Source organism: Myotis davidii, unplaced genomic scaffold, assembly GCF_000327345.1.
Source record: "Myotis davidii unplaced genomic scaffold, ASM32734v1 scaffold513, whole genome shotgun sequence".
Taxonomy (NCBI): domain Eukaryota; kingdom Metazoa; phylum Chordata; class Mammalia; order Chiroptera; family Vespertilionidae; genus Myotis; species Myotis davidii.
Window position 1 is genome coordinate 2,908,092 of NW_006284436.1, and position 20,239 is coordinate 2,928,330.

Sequence of the window (20,239 nt, forward strand, 5' to 3'; positions counted from 1 at the left end):
CTGTCCCATATATATGTAACCATTTCTCAACTGACAGATATTTGGCTATCTTTAATGTTTAGCTAATACATCTACTGTACAATAAATACTATTGTATATAGGTCATTTTACACTATGCCTGTATTTTTAAGAATTAAATTGCTGATATATTTTTATAGTTGTTGGTCACTTTTTTATGCATTTGGAATTCTTCATGTATTAGAAAAATATACATAATCTACCACTGTATGTGACATATTTCCAAATACTTTTAAATTTACTGTATGTCTTCCTCACTGTAAAATCTTTTTCTTCTATGTAAAAGTCCTTCCTCTCTCTTTTTTTTGCTTTGAGAAGTATACATATGTTATTATACAATTAAGTATAAATATGTATCATAAAACTTTAAAGCATGTGCACTGGGTTTCTGATTTAAAATTCCAGCTTTTCTATAAGGTCTTTGTGTGGGCTGGTCTGGATTTTATCATCTTATAATTTTTTTAATTTGAAAGAATCTCATATTTATAATAGAAATGTAAGAATAGTACAAAGCACTTTTTTTAAACATTTGAGAGTAAGTTGCTCAGTGATGCCCTTCATGTTCACATACTACAGTGTATTTTTAATAAATAAGTACATTCTCCAACATAATTGTAATATAGTCATAAAAATCAGGAAATTACTATACTATTGATATAATACAACCATTCAAGTCTAAGACCCCATTTAAATTTTACCAATTTTTCTAATGATTCTTTTTTTAAAAAAATTATTTTTCAATTACAGTTTACATTCAGTATTATTTCATATTAGTTCCAGGTGTACACCATAGTAGGTAGACAATCATTTACTTTACAAAGTGTTTCTCCCAGTATTTCCACAGCGCCAAACATAACGATTATAATATTGACTATAACCCCTATGGTTTACTTTACATCTCTGTAACTATCTTGTAACTTCTTAATCCCTTCACCTTTTTCACCCAGCCCCCATGACTCCTCCCCCTGGCAACACACAATCTGTTCTCTGTATCTATGAGTCTATTTCAATTTTGCTCATTCATTTATTTTGTGCTTTAGATTCCTCTTATAAGTGAAATCATATGGTATTTGTCTTTCTCTGTCTGGCTTATTTTAATGAGCATATGCCCTCTACATCATCCATGCTGTCACAGCTGGTAAGATTTCATTTTTTTTTATGACTGAGTAATATTCCATTGAATATATGTACCACAGCATTTTTATCCACTTATCCATTGATGGGCACTGGGGTTGCTCCATATCTTGGCTATTGTAAATAATGCTGCAATGAACATAGGGGTGTATACATTCTTTCAAATTAGATTTGGGGTTTCTTTGGCTATATACACAGAAGTGGAAACGCATGGTCATAAAGCAGTTCCATTTTTAATTTTTTGAGGTAACTCCATACTGTTTTCCACAGTGGCTGCACTAATCTGCATTCCCTTCAATAGTGCATAGGGGTTCCCCTTTCCCCACATCCTCGCCAGCACTTGCTGTGTGTTGATTTATTGATAATAGCCATTCTGACATATATAAAATGATATCTCATTGTGGTTTTAAATATACTTTCTCTGAACATTAGTGAGATTAAGCATCTTTTCATTCTACTGACCACTTGTATGTCCTCTTTGGAGAAGGTTATTTAAAAAAAAAATAAAGTCAAGCGTATTTTAATAAGGTTAAGGTTTTCAAATTTTCATTTTTAAATCAGGGCTTCTGAATTCTGAATTCTGTCCTTTCTCTTAGCATTTTCGTGGTTTATTTTTCTTCACCACTTAAATTCTTAATCCATTTGTAATTTATCCTGGTTTAAGGTATGAGAAATAAATCCTTTTTTTTTTCTCCAAAAAGCTACTCATTTGCCCCAAGAACATATATTGAATAGGCTATCTTTTACCACCAGTTTAGGGGAACACTTTGTCGTATACTAAATCCCACATGTAAATCCGTTTAATTTTTGTGCTGGAATTCCCATTTTATTCCATTAGTTTGTTGAGTGATTTGTGTGCCAGTGCTATATTTTAAAAAATTGTTGATGCTTTATAATACACTTAATAACTAGCAGGACTAATCTCTCCCTCAATATATATATATACTAGAGGCCCAGTGCACAATAATTTGTGCACTGGGCGGGGGAGGGGGTCCCTCAGCCTGGCCTGTGCCCTCTTGCAGTCTGGGACGCCTCGGGGGATAATGCCCTGCTGGCTTAGGCCTGCTCCCGGGTAGCAGAGGCAGGCCCAATTCCTAGGTGCAGCCCCTGGTCGGGCTCAGAGCAGGGCTGATTGGGGAGTTGGGGCGCTTCCCCCTGTCATTCACAGAGCAGGGCAGATTGAGAGGTTGCGATGCCACCCTCAGTCATGCTCAGGGTAGGGCCGGTTGGGGGTGTGGGGCGCCGCCCCCTGTCACGCTCAAGGCAGGGTCAATGGGGAGGTTGCGGAGCCACCCCCTGTCATGCACAGAGCAGGGCCCATCAGGGGGGCTGGGGCTCCTTACCCTGTCACGCACAGAGCAGGTTCAATCAGGGGGTTGGGGAGCACCCCCCTGCCACGCACAGAGCAGGGCCAATGGGGAGGTTATGGCTCTACCCTGTCACACACAGAGCAGGGCCCATGGGGGGTGGGGGAGGGTGGGGCGCAGCACCCTGTCACACACAGAGCCGCAGAGTGATCAGGGGGTTTTGGTGCTGCCCCCTGTCACACTGATCCTGGTGTTGGGAGGCTTCGCGGCTCCGCTGATCCTGGTGCTGGGAGGCATATTACCCTTTTACTATATAGGATAGAGGCCTGGTACATGGGTGGGGCTGGCTGGTTTGCCCTGAAGGGTGTCCTGGATCAGGGTGGGGGTCCCCACTGGGATGCCTGGCCAGTCTGGGTGAGGGGCTGAGGACTGTTTTCAGGCAGGCGGGTGACTGAAGTTCCCAACCACTCCTTTTTTTCTTTATTTTTTTTTTTTTAATTCTGGGCCAGCTTTAGCTCTGAGGCTTGGCTCTAGCTCTTAGGCCTCCGCTGCTGAAAGCAGGTATCTGGTTTGTTTGTGTTCTATAATCGGAACAATGTATAACTCCAGCTCAGAGATCCCGGCTCGCTGAAAGCAGGTTTCTGGGGTTTTGTTTAGCTTCTATATTTATTACAATGTTTCAAGTTGCAGGCTCAGAGGCCAGCAAGGCAGGCGGGGGACGTTGGTTTCCTCCATCACTGAAGCAAGCAAGCCTCCTGTTAGTTTCAAGCTGCCTGGCTGCCAGCCACCATCTTGGCTGGCAGTTACTTTGCATATCGCCCTGATTAGCCAATGGGAAGGGTAGCGGTTGTATGCTAATTACCATGTTTCTCTTTTATTAAATAGGATATTTTTTCAGAATGATCCAGGCTATTATCTTCTCATCTAAACTTTATATCCAATTTTTCTAGTTTAAAGAGAAAGGAAAAACTTTGGTAGTTACATACTTATATAATTTTGTAATGAAATTATATTTTAACGAAGAGATCATGGACATATTTATGGTCTTGAGTTTTCCTGTAAAAGAATATTATATTTCTGTTCATATATCCAAGCCTTTTTTCTGTTCTTCTAGAAAGTTATGACATTTTTTATAAAGATATTTTATATATGGTCGTTAATGTGTAATATTTCAATTTTATTTCCTTTTATGTTGCTTTTGTAAATGGAGTCTTTCATTTAAAATATTTTCTTACTGGCTTTTGTCTAAATATTAAAAGGCTAGTGATTTCTGTAAGCGTATTTTACTTCCTCAATGAGTTCTCTTAATCTTTCTTTTAAGTTTCCAATTGTCAAATCAAATAAAATCATTTGTAAACATGATAATTTTGTCATGTGTTCCATTTTCATGCCTGCAGTTTCTTTCTTTACCTAATTCCATGGGCCAGTATTTCCAGTAATATTGATAATAGTAGATGTAACAGATATATTATGTTGTCCTTGTTTTAATAGTAATATCTCTGCTTACCCATTAAGTTGGATGTTGGCATTGGACTAAGATGGATAGATTTTTTTTTTATCATATTAGAGAAGCATACATCTATTTTTGTATATTTTTAATCCAGAACATTTATTAAATTTGCTAAAGCCCTTTCAGCATCTATAGAATTATGCCTTTCATCCTTAGATCTTTTAAAACAATTCAATAAATAAATGTATATTTCAATACTGAAACCTCATTTCATATTGAGAATAAATCTCACTTGGTCATAATGTTTTACTCTGCTCTTTATACGTTTGGGTGTTGTTTATAATGATTTTATTGAGGCTTTTGTACATATATCATAATTGAATAAACTATCTAGTTATTTTCTCTGAAACCTCAATTTTTATGTAAAGGGGTAAGTACTCTGTAAATAGAATTTGGGAGTACACACTTATTAATCTTTGCTCTGGAATGGTTGAAATAGCTTTGGAATTTTCCCTGTGGTGTACAGGAGCCAGCTTGCCGGGGCTCACAGGCCAGGTTGTGCACATCTCTCAACTCCACATAAAGTGACATCACGTCTGTAGCTTGATATCAGTCACGGTGGGAATATTCATGTCACAGAAATTGGTAAACACCACAGATCTGAGGTTTTGCTTTGTTGTGTTTGTTTGTTTGTTTGTTTGTTTGTTTTTTAAAGACCCAATTGTTAAACATTGAACAGAGTACTGCTGAGTAATTTTCTCTCTTAACATTACATAAAATTTCCCTATAAATACATCTAGACTTTGTGCTTTTTGGGGGTCATAATAGGTATTTATGAACTTTATTTTACCTCTGGAAATCAATCTGTTTGACAGTTTGGGAAAATTATATTTTCCTTGAAAACTACCCACTTTGATTTAGACTTTCAGATATTTGCAGAGGGGTGAACAAAGTTAAAGTTAGTTCTCACGATTCCTTTAATTTTCTCCTATTTCTGTGACTTTCCTTTCTTTTTGCATTTCCTTCAGATTTCCTTGATTAGCATAGTAATTTAGGTTTTCAAAAAATTAGCTTTCAGATTATTTATTATACTTCTTTGCTTTCTATCTTACTAATACCTGGTTTTAGCTATGATAATTCATTTCTTTTGGTATACTTAGTTGAGTGTATTTTGAATCAGATGTTTAATCTGTCTTTTATATATTTTCTTCATTAAAGTTATAGATATATACATGTATCCTATATAATAAAGAGTTAATATGATAATGGTTGTGACTCCCTCATGCCATAACGACTGATCAGCAGGAGGCTGCATGTGCAGCAGGCACGTGGGTGGGCAGGGCTGTGTGCATGGCTAGGTGCACGCAGGTGGGCAGGGACTTGACTCTGTATGTATATGTATATGTATATGTATATGTATATGTATATGTATATGTATATGAAGTATATGTACATTTATATGTATATATAGTTAAAGCTGTTTTCCTCTGAAAATCGCCTTACATCTATTTATAGATTCTAATAGGTAATCATTTCATTATCACACTTCTCTGGCTATTCCACAGTTTGGGCTTGTATGTTTTGTTTGACTTGAGATTTAAGAATATTTGAAAATTTCTGGGTAGCTGAGCTTTCTGCAATCTAATTTTTAAATTAATTTTTAGTTTTATTACACTGTGATCTGAGAGTTTTTGTACTACTTCTAGTCCCTGAAATTTACTGAGATTCTGTTTGTGACCCAGTATGTCATTATTGTACAAGGCTGTATTTGCCAAAAGGGTCAGAGCAATATTTCTGGTTTCACATTCTCTTCTAGAACTTTGCCCATCAAAAGATGGAGTCTATTCTCCCTTCCCCTAAACCTAGGCAGAACTTTTGTGACTACCTTATGAATAAAATGGAGCTAAAGTAGGTCATGATAGACAATAGGACTTTTACCTGGCTCTTACACTCTCTCTAGGGCAGTGGTTCTCAACCTTCCTAATGCCGCAACCCTTTAATACAGTTCCTCGTGTAGTGGTGACCCCTGATTTCATTGTTACAAATTGAACATAATTAAAGCATAGTGATTAATCACAAAAACAATATGTAATTATCTATGTATTTTCTGATGGTCTTAGGCAACCCCTGTGAAAGGGTTGTTCGACCCCTAAAGGGGTCGCGACCCACAGGTTGAGAACTGCTGCTCTAGGACCTCTTGCCCTTAGAGCTCCACCACTATGCTATGAGGAAGACCTTATCAGCTTACAGTGGAAGACCACATGGGAAGAAACTGAGGCCCCAGCTGGTAGTCAGAATCCATCACTGAGTATATGATTTTTCAAATGATTCTAACTCCCAGATTTCAAATCTCCTATCGAGGCCTCAGATATTACAGAGCAGCAATAAGTCCTTCCCGCTGTCCTCTTTTGGAATTCCTTACCCACAGAATCTGTGGACCTAATAAATGTCTTGTGCTTAGAGACCTCCTGAAGCTGGTCTGACATGTTGAAGCTCCCACATTTATTTTGGGCTGGGATCAAGCTCTTCGGTCCTACCCTTCTATCCATCTTGCAGTCTACATACTTTCTGATCAGCACTACCCCTTCTTGTTTCCCAATTAGTTATGGTATGAGTGTGTTTTCCCCCCCAATAGGGCGTAGTGTAATATTATTTCTGTCATTTCTGCTAACACCTTAAATGGCTTCCTGACTTAGTCATGCAAATGGCCTACAAGATGCTACAAGTTCTGGCCTCTGATAGCATTTTGATTTGCATCTACACTCTTCCTCCAATCCTCCCTCCCCACTAAATGACTAAGTCTAGCCACACCCGCCCCCTAGCTCTACTTCATGTATGCTAGTCATGCTCCTATCTCAAGACCGTCCGCTTACCCTTCCCTCTGCCTAGATGACTCCTCTCAGATATTCTCAGGTTTTCATCTTTCACCTCCTTCAACTTATCACTCCAATACCACTTTCTCAGTGCTGCCTTCTGCAGTGAGACTCAAATGATCAATATTGCCTTGTTTTCATCTTAGTACTTATCTCTAACATACTATATGAATTTCATTTTTTTAATTTTAGTTATTGAGCCTTTCAATAATAAAATGGAAGCTCTTTGAAGTCAGAATTTTTGTCTGATTTATTCATCTCCTATCCCAAATGTTTGGAAGAGTGCTTGGCAGATAGTATGAGATCAGTGGGTATTTTTTCTAATTAATGAATACATTTTTGGAAATTCAGAAGAATAAAAGGAGGCTGTGGAACGTGCTCATTATGCTATCTTAGTTTTCCTTGTACTGTACAGTTTCCCGGCTACTCCAGCATTCACTGCCCTGCCTACCCCGTTCTCGGGGGGACCTTGACTATTTGATTTACAGGCTGTATGAAGTAAGTCCTAGAAAGATTCCAATGAAGCAGATGAAGAAAAAATAAATTAGACATAAAAAGGAAAGCTCTCTCTTGAGAGAAGAAATTTGTGGGAGAGGATGGTTATATGGGTTTCTTTAATCAAAACCAAAGTGAGGGACTGCATCTCATCCTCTTTGACTCGCCTTGATTTGGGAGAAACTGATGAGGTATAGCAAGATAAATAAAGGAATAAAGAGCTAATCCATAAGAGAGAAGACTGTTTTATTGTTCTTACACAGATGTCTGTCCTTACAACACAAGATTTTTTTTTCCTTGGGGGTGAGAGTGGGAAGAGGGGTAAAAGGGCAATTTAAATTGGTATCTCCGGGCAGTCTGTGTTTTGGAATTAGTGTTGCATTGTTTTCCTGGCTCCCCACCCCCTCCTGTCTCTTACTGAGAAACATTTGCCCTGGAACAGCGCACAGAGTTTTCATTAGCATCCCTGAGGATAGAACTCTGACCCCACAGACTAAGGAAGCTACAAATGGAAAATTCCAACTTGCTGTACTCTTATTTTCATGCTAATGTTTCTGCAGAGAGTATTTAAAGAAACAGATGCACAGGAATAATAAAGCTTTGAGGACTAAGAACTCTGACAACACTGGAGTGTTTTTCCAGGATGGTCTTACATCTATCTGCACTTATAGAAGTCCAGAGAGGTCAAGGTGAAATAGGGTTTCATTTTATGAAGAAGTTGAACTAGCATTGACACAGAGAGCCCCGGATCTGGGTTTCATATCCTGCCTGGATTTGAAAGTCGTGTAACTTTCATTTCACTTCCTTCAGTCTACATCCTTCAACTGTCAATGACGGATGAGCATATCCTTCAGTAAAAGCCTTGGGGAGCGGTGATTTCCCAGTCTCCCTTGACAATCCACACCCGAGTTCAACAATAGTCATCCTTTCCTTACATCCAATCAAAACATGCGGCACCACTGTATTTCCAGCCCCTGGTCACTCCCCTTCCCCTTGTATTCTGTGTAATAAGGAAAACTTCTCATCTTTTTCTTAGAATAACTTCATCCTGGATATAAATCCTCAAGTGGAAGATATATAAGAGCATACATTCCACAAAGCCAAATGGTCAACCTCCTCCTCTTAATATGCAAACAAAAGTTATATTTTATTTCACCATAAACATTCCTCACAGAGAAAAAACTAACTGGAGACAGAATAATTACATATAACCCCTGTTTTAAGGTTACTTCTCACCCCCCTCCCCACAGTCCATCTAGATTATGGCTAGAAATTCAACAAGAATTCCACTTGGTCTGTCCAGAAGTCCTCTTCCACACTAGCAGTAAGAGTTCCTGCAGCTTTGTTAGCTACACAACTGGCTCCATTCCAGTGGTGGCTTTAGACTGTATATAGTCAGGTGCATAGGAGCACCAACTGGGTGGAAATGTGTGAGCAGAGAAATGGGGGATGGAAGATGTGTTTTGAAGCTGAATTTCTCTGCCCAGCACACATTGTTCTTCTCAGTTTGCGGGTTTACACGAGGTGACCAGGGGAAAGAGCTCTTAAACAATTGAAAGTAGAAGATGAGGAAGCATAGCCCCTTCTTTATACCTGAATAAAAACAAGTTAGCAGTGGCCACTCCCAAGTGATATGATAAACCTGGCTTTCTCCTTCCACCTATTTGTTCGATTCCGCTCTCACTTTCATCCAAGGCTGCCTCCCAAGCCTTCGTTCTTCACTCGTCTCGCCCTTCTCTGCACTCCTAGCTTGGCCTCTGCTTTCTCTGTGCAGGCCATTATTTCTTCACTTAGACTATAGGATTCCTGAAGGCAGAGCCTACAGCTTCTTTTGCTTCTCCCACAACCACAGTGCAGGGTTCCTCTCAAGGAAACATGGCTGCGTGATTGATTGAAGAAACAGAAACAGGCCCTGGGGTGACCTGAAGCATATGGAATTCTGATTAAGAGAACTAAAAAGTCAGAAAGCCCCAAGCCACACCCTTTATAAAGTACATACATCCCAACAAATCCAAGGTTATTGGAAAAGTAACAGCCCTCTCCCCGAAACAGCCCAACCAAAACTTTCATTAGAATGGATAAAGAAGCGAAGCAGTAAATATTAATGGCTGGGAGGGGAAGCCGAGGAGAGCAGGCTCAAGGAGCAGGTGTCCCCCTCACTCAATCTTAATCCACTTGCAGCCAACAACGTCATCGCTTGGCCTTCTTGAGCTCACCGACAGGCCATTTTTCATGATTTTACCATTTCTGGCCCAATGCAAACTTTTTAATTAAATGTACCACATGATTCCAGATGTTTGTTTATTTGTTCCAAAAACGGTTGTAAAATCTCTACATTAGGAAAAACCTGTGGCAGGGCTAAAGCTCTCTACAAGAGACAGGGAAATGAGGAAGTTGGAAACCCTGGGACTGGGAAGTCAATGCTGGGCAGAGCTCTCAGCAGAACAATCTAGACAAAAAGCATTGGCTTCACACACCTCTTCCTTCAGAAACCCAGGATTCAGGAATCAAGCACATCGGGCACTTATTAGTTTATTAAAGAATGTAGCTCATTTTGAGCCAAAGACTGGAAGGGAAAACATTTTTGTGGCTGTTTTGCCTGCTTATTGTATGTTTGTTGCTGTTGCCATGAGCTCCACTGTATAAATCCCAGAAGTCTTCCATTTAGCACACAAGATTATAGCTTATGCATGGGGAGTAGGGGAGAATCTTGCAGGGTGTGTGTGTGGGGGCGGGGGGTGCGGCATGGGTGTGACAGAGGGGATACAGGCAGGGACCACAGCTTCTCCGACACACCATGCCAGCTTCCTTGCAGCCTTCTGCTCTGGAGTGCTCTCTATCCCTACACAGAATCAGTCATTAGGTAGGTCTGTTGCATTTGCTACAGAATGTTGCTCTGTAGCACCAGTCACTCCAGGTGTTCATCAGCAAATGCTAGATTATTTTAACATTAAGGAAACTGATGCTGGACTCTACATTTTGGTTTCCAAAGCCAACCTCAGAAATGCTTTGAAAAACATGGGGCCAAAACCAGTTTGGCTCAGTGGATAGAGCGTCAGCCTGCAGACTGAAGGGTCCCGGGTTCGATTCCGGTCAGGGGCATGTGCCTGGGTTGCGGGCACATCCCCAGTGGGAGGTGTGCAGGAGGCAGCTGATCGATGTTCTCTCTCATCGATGTTTCTAGCTCTCTATCTCTCTCCCTTCCTCTCTGTAAACAATCAATAAAATATATATTTAAAAAAAGAAAGAAACACATGGGGACAAAGAGCATCGACTGACCATATTCTCCGATGCCCAAGCCAAGGAGAGCCTGCAATCAGACCATCAGCAACCTGGAGCAGCCCCTCCATAGCGGCCATGAGGTTTCCTTCACATCACCCCACCCTCCTGGCCCCAGCTGCCTCCCTGATTTGTTACTCAGTTGTTTCCTACATTATCTTTGCTACAAACATGTTCTTTGAAAGCAATAGAGTCTGCAGTCACATAGCCTGGTGTCAAGGAATCGAAAGCTTCTAACACTGGAACACTCATTTCGATGCCATCCCACAGTGGCCGCCTAGAGCCCAGGCTCTTCTTTCCAATTCCATGCATGCTGCTTACAGATGAATAATCCCCTCGCACGGCTTTCAATCAAATCTAGGAGCCCCTGGTTGTTCAATGATGGTTATAATGCAAACCTGCCCTACGTGAGTGACCTTATTTCTGACTTTTTAAAAACTCAGTCTCTGCTTCTGGTCAGTTCTATCTGTTTTTACCCCTGTCTTTTTCTTTACCCACTTTCTTTGTATGGAATGTCCTTTGCCACCCACTACCCATGCTCTACATGTTCTCAAAACCCAAAGCCAACATCTTCCACCAGGCCTAACTATTCTAGCCTTTGCTGGTTCCTATCTTTCCTAAACATCCATGGCACTTACACCAGCTTTTACAAGTAAGGCAACTCTTCATTATATCATACATAATACCTTGTCTGGTTAGCATTGCTTCATTTTTGGTATCTCCACAAATTCCCAGAGGATAGCTACTGTGCCCTCTGTTTCTGAATTCTCCACAAACCCTAACAAATACTTTGTACACAGTGGATACTAAATAAAGACATGCTGGAGGAGTCCTTGGTTGGCAGTGTTGAGAGCAATATTTATCCTTTCAGGAGTTATGTTTGACCAATGGAAGGGATGAAAACAGCCCATGACTAAAACTTCAAGACATTTAGAATCTTCAAACCTGTCAATTTCATACCCTCCATTTTTTTTAAGAGAGAGGGACATGTTGTTTTTTGTTGTTTTGTTAATCCTCACCCAAGGATATTCTTTTTTTCCATTGATTTTTTTTAGAGAGAATGGAAGGAAGGGTAAGAGAGAGAGAAGCATTGATTGGTTGTCTCCTGCACGCGCCCAGACTGGTGCCGGGAATCAAACTTGCAACCCAGGCACATACCTTTGACCAGGAATCGAACCTGAGACCCTCCAATGAGCAGGCCAATGCTCTAACCACTGAACATGCCAGCCAAGACAGAGGAATATGCTGTTTTTTTAGTTCCATTTTTTATTTGCACTGTCAGAGGAAGGGTTATTCTTTTGACTGTTCATCCTACAGAAGTGAGGTGTGTTACTGTGGGTGGGTGGGGAGGTGATTCTAATTTGTTTTCCTTATATAGCTTTTGAAAAATAAGAACCAAATTTCTAGCTCCTCTGTGTGCATGAGTGCACCACAGTTCTGCCCGAAGAGTAGAAATAAAGCAATTCCAGAGACTGCAAATGAAAGATCATCCTTGGAGAAAAAGGATAGGAAATGGACCCCTATGGATTTCAAATGCTTGAAGGCGGTTGCTTAAAGTTCCTGGCTAGAGTCCACGCCAGTCTTGGTAATAGTCTAACAGATTCATCCATCTTCAGATTCCACTTGGCTGGCTCTTCCATCACTGCCACCTTCCCAGACAGTGCGCGCACATGCACATCTATCTATATATGTGCGGAAGTTTTAATCTACCCCACTCTCCATTCCAATCCACCCAGCCTGCTTGGTACACAGTGAAGCTGTTGACCCTGCAAAGCAGTAGGGAGATGAATTTGATGACCCAGACTAGAGTTTTTAAACCATTTCAGCAAGGTCTAGAATCAAAGGAAAGTACAATTTATTCAGCACTTAGTAAAGTCCTTTCACTGTGGAACAGAACGCACACACTGAAAATAGACTCCCGCTGCCACCCAGATAAAATAAACCTGTCAACCACTACTGTCAACTCACTAGTCACCTCGATTAAATAAAAGCAACTTCAGCATTTCTCAGCATCTGAGAATTCCACCAAGATTATAAGCCCATAAAAGCATTATGAAGAAAACGAAAGTAATAGGTTCTGTTGATAATGTCATCAGAGGAAGGTATTTTACATAATTAGAAAATGCTAATAATAGCTCTGCTCAAGAAACCAACAGATTAACCACCACCACCATCCTCCCCGCCACCCACCCACACACATACGCTTACACAGCAAAGCCATATCATGAAGTCTGAGAGAAGGTGTCACCAGAAAGAGACCGGCAGGTCTGCCCCAGCGTGGTCTAGACTGTGTGGGTTCTTGTCTTCATGTAGGAAAGATTTCACAACACAAGTCCAGGCAATTTTCAGAATAACATTTATTAAAGCTGGGGACAGTGAGACAAAGGAAGGGCTTAGAATAGAAGAAGCAACAGGGGAGAGCCTAGGTGTTGCTGCTTTGGCTCTCTAGAAATGTTATAAGAAAGAAATGAGCCACGTGGGGCTGTGTAGACTCACTCAGAAGTAAAAGTCACAGTGACAGAAGTGAGCCAAGATGGAGCTGCTGTTAGCTCACTGAAAAGTCAGAGAAAACTGGGCCTTAGAGGCATGTTCAGGGATTAGCATGGAAGGAACTGTGGCTGCCTGCTGCTCCCCTGGTTGCAAGTCTCATGGGGACCCTTAAAGTTTAGGAGAAAGAGAGCAAAAGTACACACCTGAGAAAATGAGAGGCATGGGCTTGCTCCAAGGAGAGCATGCTGGCTTGCTTTATCTTGAGGGTTTTCTAAAGGCAAGAATTTTAGAGGAGGTCTCAGGGGAGGTCTCAATGAAATATTAATCAGCTTTCCAGGTATGTCCTTCAATATCCTTCAATATCTGCTTTATCAAGAGCATCTAGAGGGGTTCAGGTCATTCTCTGGTCAGTTTCACCTCCAAAGAACGTCACCGAAGAGGGACCAGGACCAAGGCAGGTCTGCCCCAGCATGATCTGGAACGTGTACTCCATTTGCTCCTAAGTGTCCTTGGTTAGGGAAGGTAAGACATTGCAATATAGTATCTGACTGTAAATTGCTTGGCCAGTTTGTTCAACTCTCTCCATTTCCCCATTCCATTTGCCAAGGAATTTTCCTAGCTTCTTACTGTCCTGCCTCAAAGGGAGCCACTATTTGGCAGGACCCACAGATGAAATGTTCCTCCCATCAGCAGGGAGGCCTTCCTTACCAATTGCCAATGTAATTTTCTCCTCCCCTTGTCTCTCTCTCTCTCTCTCTCTATCTCTCTCTCTCTCTCTCAATTCTCACTTTTTCTCCCTCTCTCCACCCCACAGCTTTCAATACACTTTGCATCGAAAAAGTTGAATCTGTCATGTTCCTATGAACCTCAGCGATGTTTTTTGAGAAATCATCTGATGGTTGGCTCCCTTGAAAGACTACAGTGAACACTTAAACAACCAAAGTTTGGACTGCACAAGTCAACTCATGCAAGGATTTTTTAAAAAAATAAATACATACAGTACTGTAAATGTATTTTCTCTTCCTACAAACATTGTCTTTTCTCTAGCTTACTTTATTGTAAGAATACACTATATAACCCATATAACATACAAAGTAGGTATTAATTGACTGTTTATGTTACAATAGGCAATTAGTAGTTAAGGTTTGGGAGAGTCAAAAGTCATAAGCAGATTTTTGACTGTGCAGAGGGTCAGCACCACTAATCCCTATGTTGTTCAAGGGTCAACAGTAATCAAAATATTCCAGAAGGGTTTAAAAATTGGGTGAAAAAGACAGATTGCCTCCGAATCCTATAAGCCTAAAACAAATTGTGCTGAACAGTCTGGTTATCGAGTAGCCCCATCTTGAGCCCTCCCGAAGGTATTCTGTTGTTGGCATGTAGTTTCTCTGGCCGACATCTCCCCAACCCAAACATGGTTGTCTACATCGCCACATCTTCACATGCATCCATTTAATTCTCTGCTTATTCATTTCACTTTGGCTGATTTAAATAGTTGGAGCAAAGCACTTTGTATTTATGGCTTCTGTGAAAATACATTTTATGGCAGCGCAGGCTAAAACTGTTTAAAAAATAAACATAAAAAACACTCGCAGTTTTTCTTTCTGTCTTTTTCTTCTTTTTTGAATGGTTCACATTGAGCTGCTTCATGGAGATATACAGAAAAATCAATTGCTAAGCATAAAATGCAATTCACATTAAGGAAACTGCAAACAATAACTAATTATGATAAGTTGCTATGTAAATCACTCTCTGACAGTTTCAGCAATCAATTTCAAAGACAAATAGACCAAGCCCCTTGTTGGAGAAGAGGATAAGCACCTAACAACTGTGCCAATAAATAGAATGGCACGATTGCCAAGGATGGATGGAGGCAGGACAGATATCATCTCCAAGCAAGTTTTCATAGCAGATTTCCTCCTGGTTTCTTGCTTCCTTTCTTTCTTTTATACATTTAAATTCCAGTTCTTGATATGATAAGCTAACTAACTATGGCCCATCTTCAAGACTATATAAGCATCGGGAAAAATTTAATAATTTAGAGATTTTTATTGGGCTCACAATTACTTTGCAAAATATTTGTGCAAATAAACAGGAAGGGGACCTTCAACATGATAACTGTTGGTGAGGTAGGATTATGGTAGATGTGCTGGATTGCACATTTTAACTAGGTTTTACCACCCCCTCTTCTAAGGTCTCTTCTGCAACTCAGAAGAAAACCTGAAAACTACATTTCCCAGAATCACCTTGGTACGCAGTCCTAGGTTAGAGTGGGCCAAAGAGAGATACTGGAGTAAGATTGGAAATCCAGAGAGAAGGAAGGACAGGGCAATGTATAGATAGCCCTAATGTTTGAAGCAGTATCCATGTGAAGTTCTTGAGAATCACCCCCATTTTTGTGTAGATTAGAAATTCAGTAGGAGATTTCTGGGGGTTCCTAAAATACCCAGACTGATACCTGAGACTCTAGGTATCAGTTTCCCTGAGTCAGTCCTTCCCTGATTGTGTAAGACTCCCATTCCTTACAGTAAAACCCTTCATAATTTGAATATATAGTGTGTCTTCTATTTTCCCTGTCTCAATTCAGACTGATACCATCGCATTTTCATCTCTGGTTTCTCAAACTTTCTCTGTGCCAGAACTGATAGATGTGTAATTTAAAAGAAGGGGAGGGACATAACAGGCAATTATTTTGACAGAAATAGGCAATGCCTGCTTCTCTGCAGCCTTAGCACAAGCTATGGAAATCCACCAGCAGTGGACATTTCCAGGCTGTGCCCCTCCCTGCCACAGTCAGTCCTGCATTCGCTTCGTATGTCTTGTGTGAAGGACAAATGTCAGGAATGGCCTGGGAATCAAGGAGAGGGAGCTTCACTTTTTCCCTTGCCTCTGTTACTGAGTGACTCAGTCTTCTCTAGAAATTCTTGGGTCTTCCTCTGTTAAATGTGAATGATAACATTCCCACTTTATTGGGTTGTCTTAAGGATGACATGGTCTGTGCTCCAAATAGAAATGTCTTCCCCAAAAGACACAATGGTCTATATAAATGAAAATTCTACTTCTAAAAGCCACCAGATAAAGAGTGGAAAAATGGCCCGTGCACATGGCATATTTAGAGACATTTCTCCAGCAAACATTTCACCATTCTTCATAACATGGATACCCACATATAGTACGTGGACTGCCAGTCAGTAGCAGCTGAGATCACTGACACAGCCCCATGTCCCTGCACTCTGAAGACATGCTCAGGCCTAGAGCAGAATTTTCACAGAGACTCAGATGGAGCCTTCTAAAACCTTAACTATACCACAACCTGCATCATATTGAGTGTTCAGGCCCTTCTTTGAGAGCTTCTGTTCTAGTAAAAGTCTCATTAGCTGCTTCCATTTGTCCTACCCCCTTTCTACTTACTATCATAACACCAGAATTTAAAAACTATGACATGAAAATAATTATCTACTCAAAAGTTATGCAATGTTGCTAAATGCTGTCTAGCATTGAATCAATAGACATGGCTTCCGTCCACAAAATCTGGGTTTCTGAGAGCAGCAGAGCTGTGGTCTGAGGTCCACAAGGCTGGCTATTCCCTTTGGTATAGATGGGTCCTTGCCCAAGGAAAGATGGGCCCCTTTTCTCAGATACAGTGAACCTACCTTGCAGAGTTACTATCTGAGTTACTGACTTTCCCCCGGGTGTCCATCACTTATCATTTACTGAACAAATATTTTCTGAATTTCTATTAAGTAGGAGGCACTGCATATACAGTGGTGAGCAAACAGACACAATCTCCTCTACTCTTCCTAAGAGCTAAAAGCCTATCTAGGAAGACAGTCCCTGCAAAGGTAAACCCAACCTAATACAAATGTGCAGGGTGGGATCAGAGAATCCCCTTGGAGCTGTGATACTTAAGCCGATACCTGAAGAATGAGTAGGAGTCAGTAATGTGAGAGGGAAGACAGGTTCAAATCTGTATGGCCCCTCGGAGAGCTTTAATTTATGAGAAGTTCAAGATGTACCTGTACCTGACCTCTGTCAGACAAAGCAGACTAGGAACAACTGCACTAAGGAAGATATAGAAATAAACATTATAAGTACCTCAAGAGGAGAAAAATAAAAACAGATAAGATCAGAAAAAAGTTTCATCCAGGAAGCAGGAAGTACTGCACATCACTGGAAAAATAGAGTCCCCTAGCTCTTGACCATTATCCTGGGCCCTGACTTTTCTTGCATTTGAATTTAGAGTCCTTAGGACATGAATCTTAGGCCCATCATACTCGACATTGGAAGTTACATAAAAGGACAAGTAAAGGGGAAATGACATGTATCAAAAAATAGCAATTTTCACATGAACTACTGCCCGATAGTTTGTGTACTTGTTGGTGCGGAATGAAAAGAGATTGGGAACTAGAGGAATCAAACATTATTTGCAAATAGAACTTAAGGTTTTGTGGACCAAATTTCAGATCCATGGAGGATTTCACCTGGGAGAGAAGTGATGTAGCCTGCCTTCACAATGTGAAAGTAGTTATCTGGGTAAATGTTTGTAAGCTGTTTCCATGAGGGTATTAATCAATGACACTCAAATAGCTTGCCAATTCATATGATCAGAAATTTAGAATAATTTTTTTAACTTAAATATTTTTTTAAAAGATGACACTAAGTGGTTTCATTCTGGGTGCCAAAATATATGGCTTTTCCCATTGGTCATTGTATGATTCCCGCCAAGCTGAAATATATCAGTCTCATCTTTTCCCCACATAGATCAGTCCAATAATTTGGCCTTAATGAGCCTCTTTGCTTCTCTCTTCCTGGTTTCCTCATGTTCAAAGGCCCTAAAAACCTGGCCATCATTTCATGATGCTTTTTTGCTTTTTCCACCATCTGAGTCCTTAGCACTGATCAGACACCATGTGCAATAAATGTATAGAAATATTCTTCAGTAAAATCAAGACACCAGTTGTTGGCTTCCTTTAAATAACATTTTTCCCATTGATGCTGGGCTCTGATATCATCTAAGAGCACCCATTTTCACTCTAACCACTTTAGGCAAAAATGTTCATATTCCAAATATTACTCAAAATATCTTCAAAACTTATTTTCTTATATCCCATCTCTTTAAGGTTCAGATTTATTACTTGACTGTTACAATGACAGAGGATCTTTATCTTATTCATGATTAACACTTGTCTGATGACATCCTCCTATTGTGAAATCTCAATATCATGGACATATCAACTTTTACAAGGAGTCTGAGATTTCAGTTCTTGTGCAGTGTATTCAACAGGCTATATACAGTAAAATCACCTTCATCCAACTACAACAAACAAATAGATAAACCCATGATGATATGATGCTAAGGTTAATTTGTTATTCTTTCTAGATTAGGCATTACTATTATCCTAGGGGAATTTGAAAAATGTCTCTAAAGGGATGTGCTCAAAACCTTCATGAGGACAATAAGTGAAGGAGACCAATTCACGCCTCTTAAAATATAGCATGTGGGCAGCAATTTATTCTACCTGACTTGGAGCAAAATTGATTTTTCACAAAATTGACATGCAATGAACTGTATCACAATTGAACCCTAATGGAATAATGTATATTTAAGTGTAGGAAAGTTCTACTGTGCCCAGACATCAAAGATGCAACACAAGCCCAAGTCACAGACAACAGGAACCTGGCATGACCTCTGGACCATTTTCTACAGAAATGTGCCATTTGCCCAGAGCCCACAAGTTCTCAGAGGACCAGCTCACCCCTCTCTGGGCATTTCTACAGCCTTTTCTCCTACCCACTGACTCTTCAGTGTAGCTGGGATGACAAAGCTGGACCATCCTTACTAAGTGACCACTGCACGGACAAAGGGAATTTGCTGCTTGGGGAAACAATTTTAAACTATGCAATGCCCCTAGTCTAAGCCTGTTCTTACTTACCCTTGGAAGGTAGGTTCACAATCAGGAAACGTGTCTGTAGTCATGACTGGGCTAAAAGGAGGTAAACAGGTTACACCACAGGGCCTCATCCTGTCCTAACCAGTTCCAACAAATGGGATCACATAGTCCGTGGCCTCAGCAGCCAGCTTAGGGATAAGACATTTTTAAATTATATTCCATACCGACTCTAGAGATGCAGTAGGAATTCAAGGCTTTGGAAAAACTGGGGAAGCCAAATTGTTTTGGAGATCAGAGAATTCAGGGAAAACTACAGTTTGATTCTCTTCAATATTTCCAGGCAAATTGAAATTCCTTTGAGCTGTCATATGCCGTTCGTTTATTTTTAAATTACAGATTTCAACTATTATACTCCTAAACAATGACACTTTTTCAAATATTAGTGAGTTTTCTAATTTCTCTTCATTCCTTTTGCTGGAGGTAATTATCTTAGTAATTTTTAAGTACTATAAACTCTTTTTTTAAAAAAAATAAAAATTCACCAAATTATATTATACCATGGATTTATTTGCCTTCCCAGTGGATTGCCACTAAATTCTGTTTAATACGAATTCAAGTTGCTAGAGCTGACAGGTACGGTTTTCTCATTAAGGACTGAAAAGCACTGTGTTCTTGCTAAAGAACCGAGGCAGCAGTCACAGGCCCAGAGCATACACAGCCAGGTGTCCTTCCCTGTAACAGAGGAGAGCAAGAAAAGCTGTGTTCCTACCTCGGTGACTGGTGAGTTCCCTGGAAGCAGAAGGCAGGGGTGTGTAGTGGCACTCTGGAGGGGCAGCAGCGCTGTCACTGGAAGCCTGCATGATAAAAGCAAATATCAAGGTGAAGCAACACCAAACACTGAATACCTTCACTTGCCAAACATGTCTCCTTAGGATCTGGGTTTGCAGAAAACAGTATTGACGGAGACTCTTCTTAGGAAGCAAGAGTTGTCTGCGTTGAGGTGAGATGCTGGTGAGTGTAGGGTAGACTGCAAAGCTTTGAGGAGCCTATAGGAGGAAGGGCTCTGAGAGAAAGGGCCTATTTGTTCATTGTGCTGAACTGAATGAAAAGGGAGAAAAGAGAGGTTGAAGGCAGGAAATGATGCAGACTTAGTTTTCTGTCATGTGCCTTCTTCTAGTAATTCCCACAGATTAAATGCTCACTGTGAGTAGATTTCTATGGAAACCAGTGAAGAAGGGAAAAACTTGGCTGGTTTACATGGGCCCAGTGGCCTGGATGAAGACTGAAGAATCCACGATATGA

The 20,239-nt window shown here is 40.5% G+C and overlaps 1 long non-coding RNA gene across 1 annotated transcript in view; it reads right to left on the minus strand.

The window, feature by feature from the left end:
• Nucleotides 1–20,005, minus strand: part of LOC102762207 — a 210,063-nt gene extending 190,058 nt beyond the window's left edge. Inside the window, exons 1-2 of the long non-coding RNA XR_001515944.1 lie at nucleotides 19,899–20,005; nucleotides 19,707–19,791 (exon numbers count right to left, since the gene is read on the minus strand). This is a non-coding gene — a long non-coding RNA (uncharacterized LOC102762207). The remainder of the gene's footprint in view (nucleotides 1–19,706; nucleotides 19,792–19,898) is intronic.
• Between the last annotated feature and the right edge of the window lie 234 nt (nucleotides 20,006–20,239).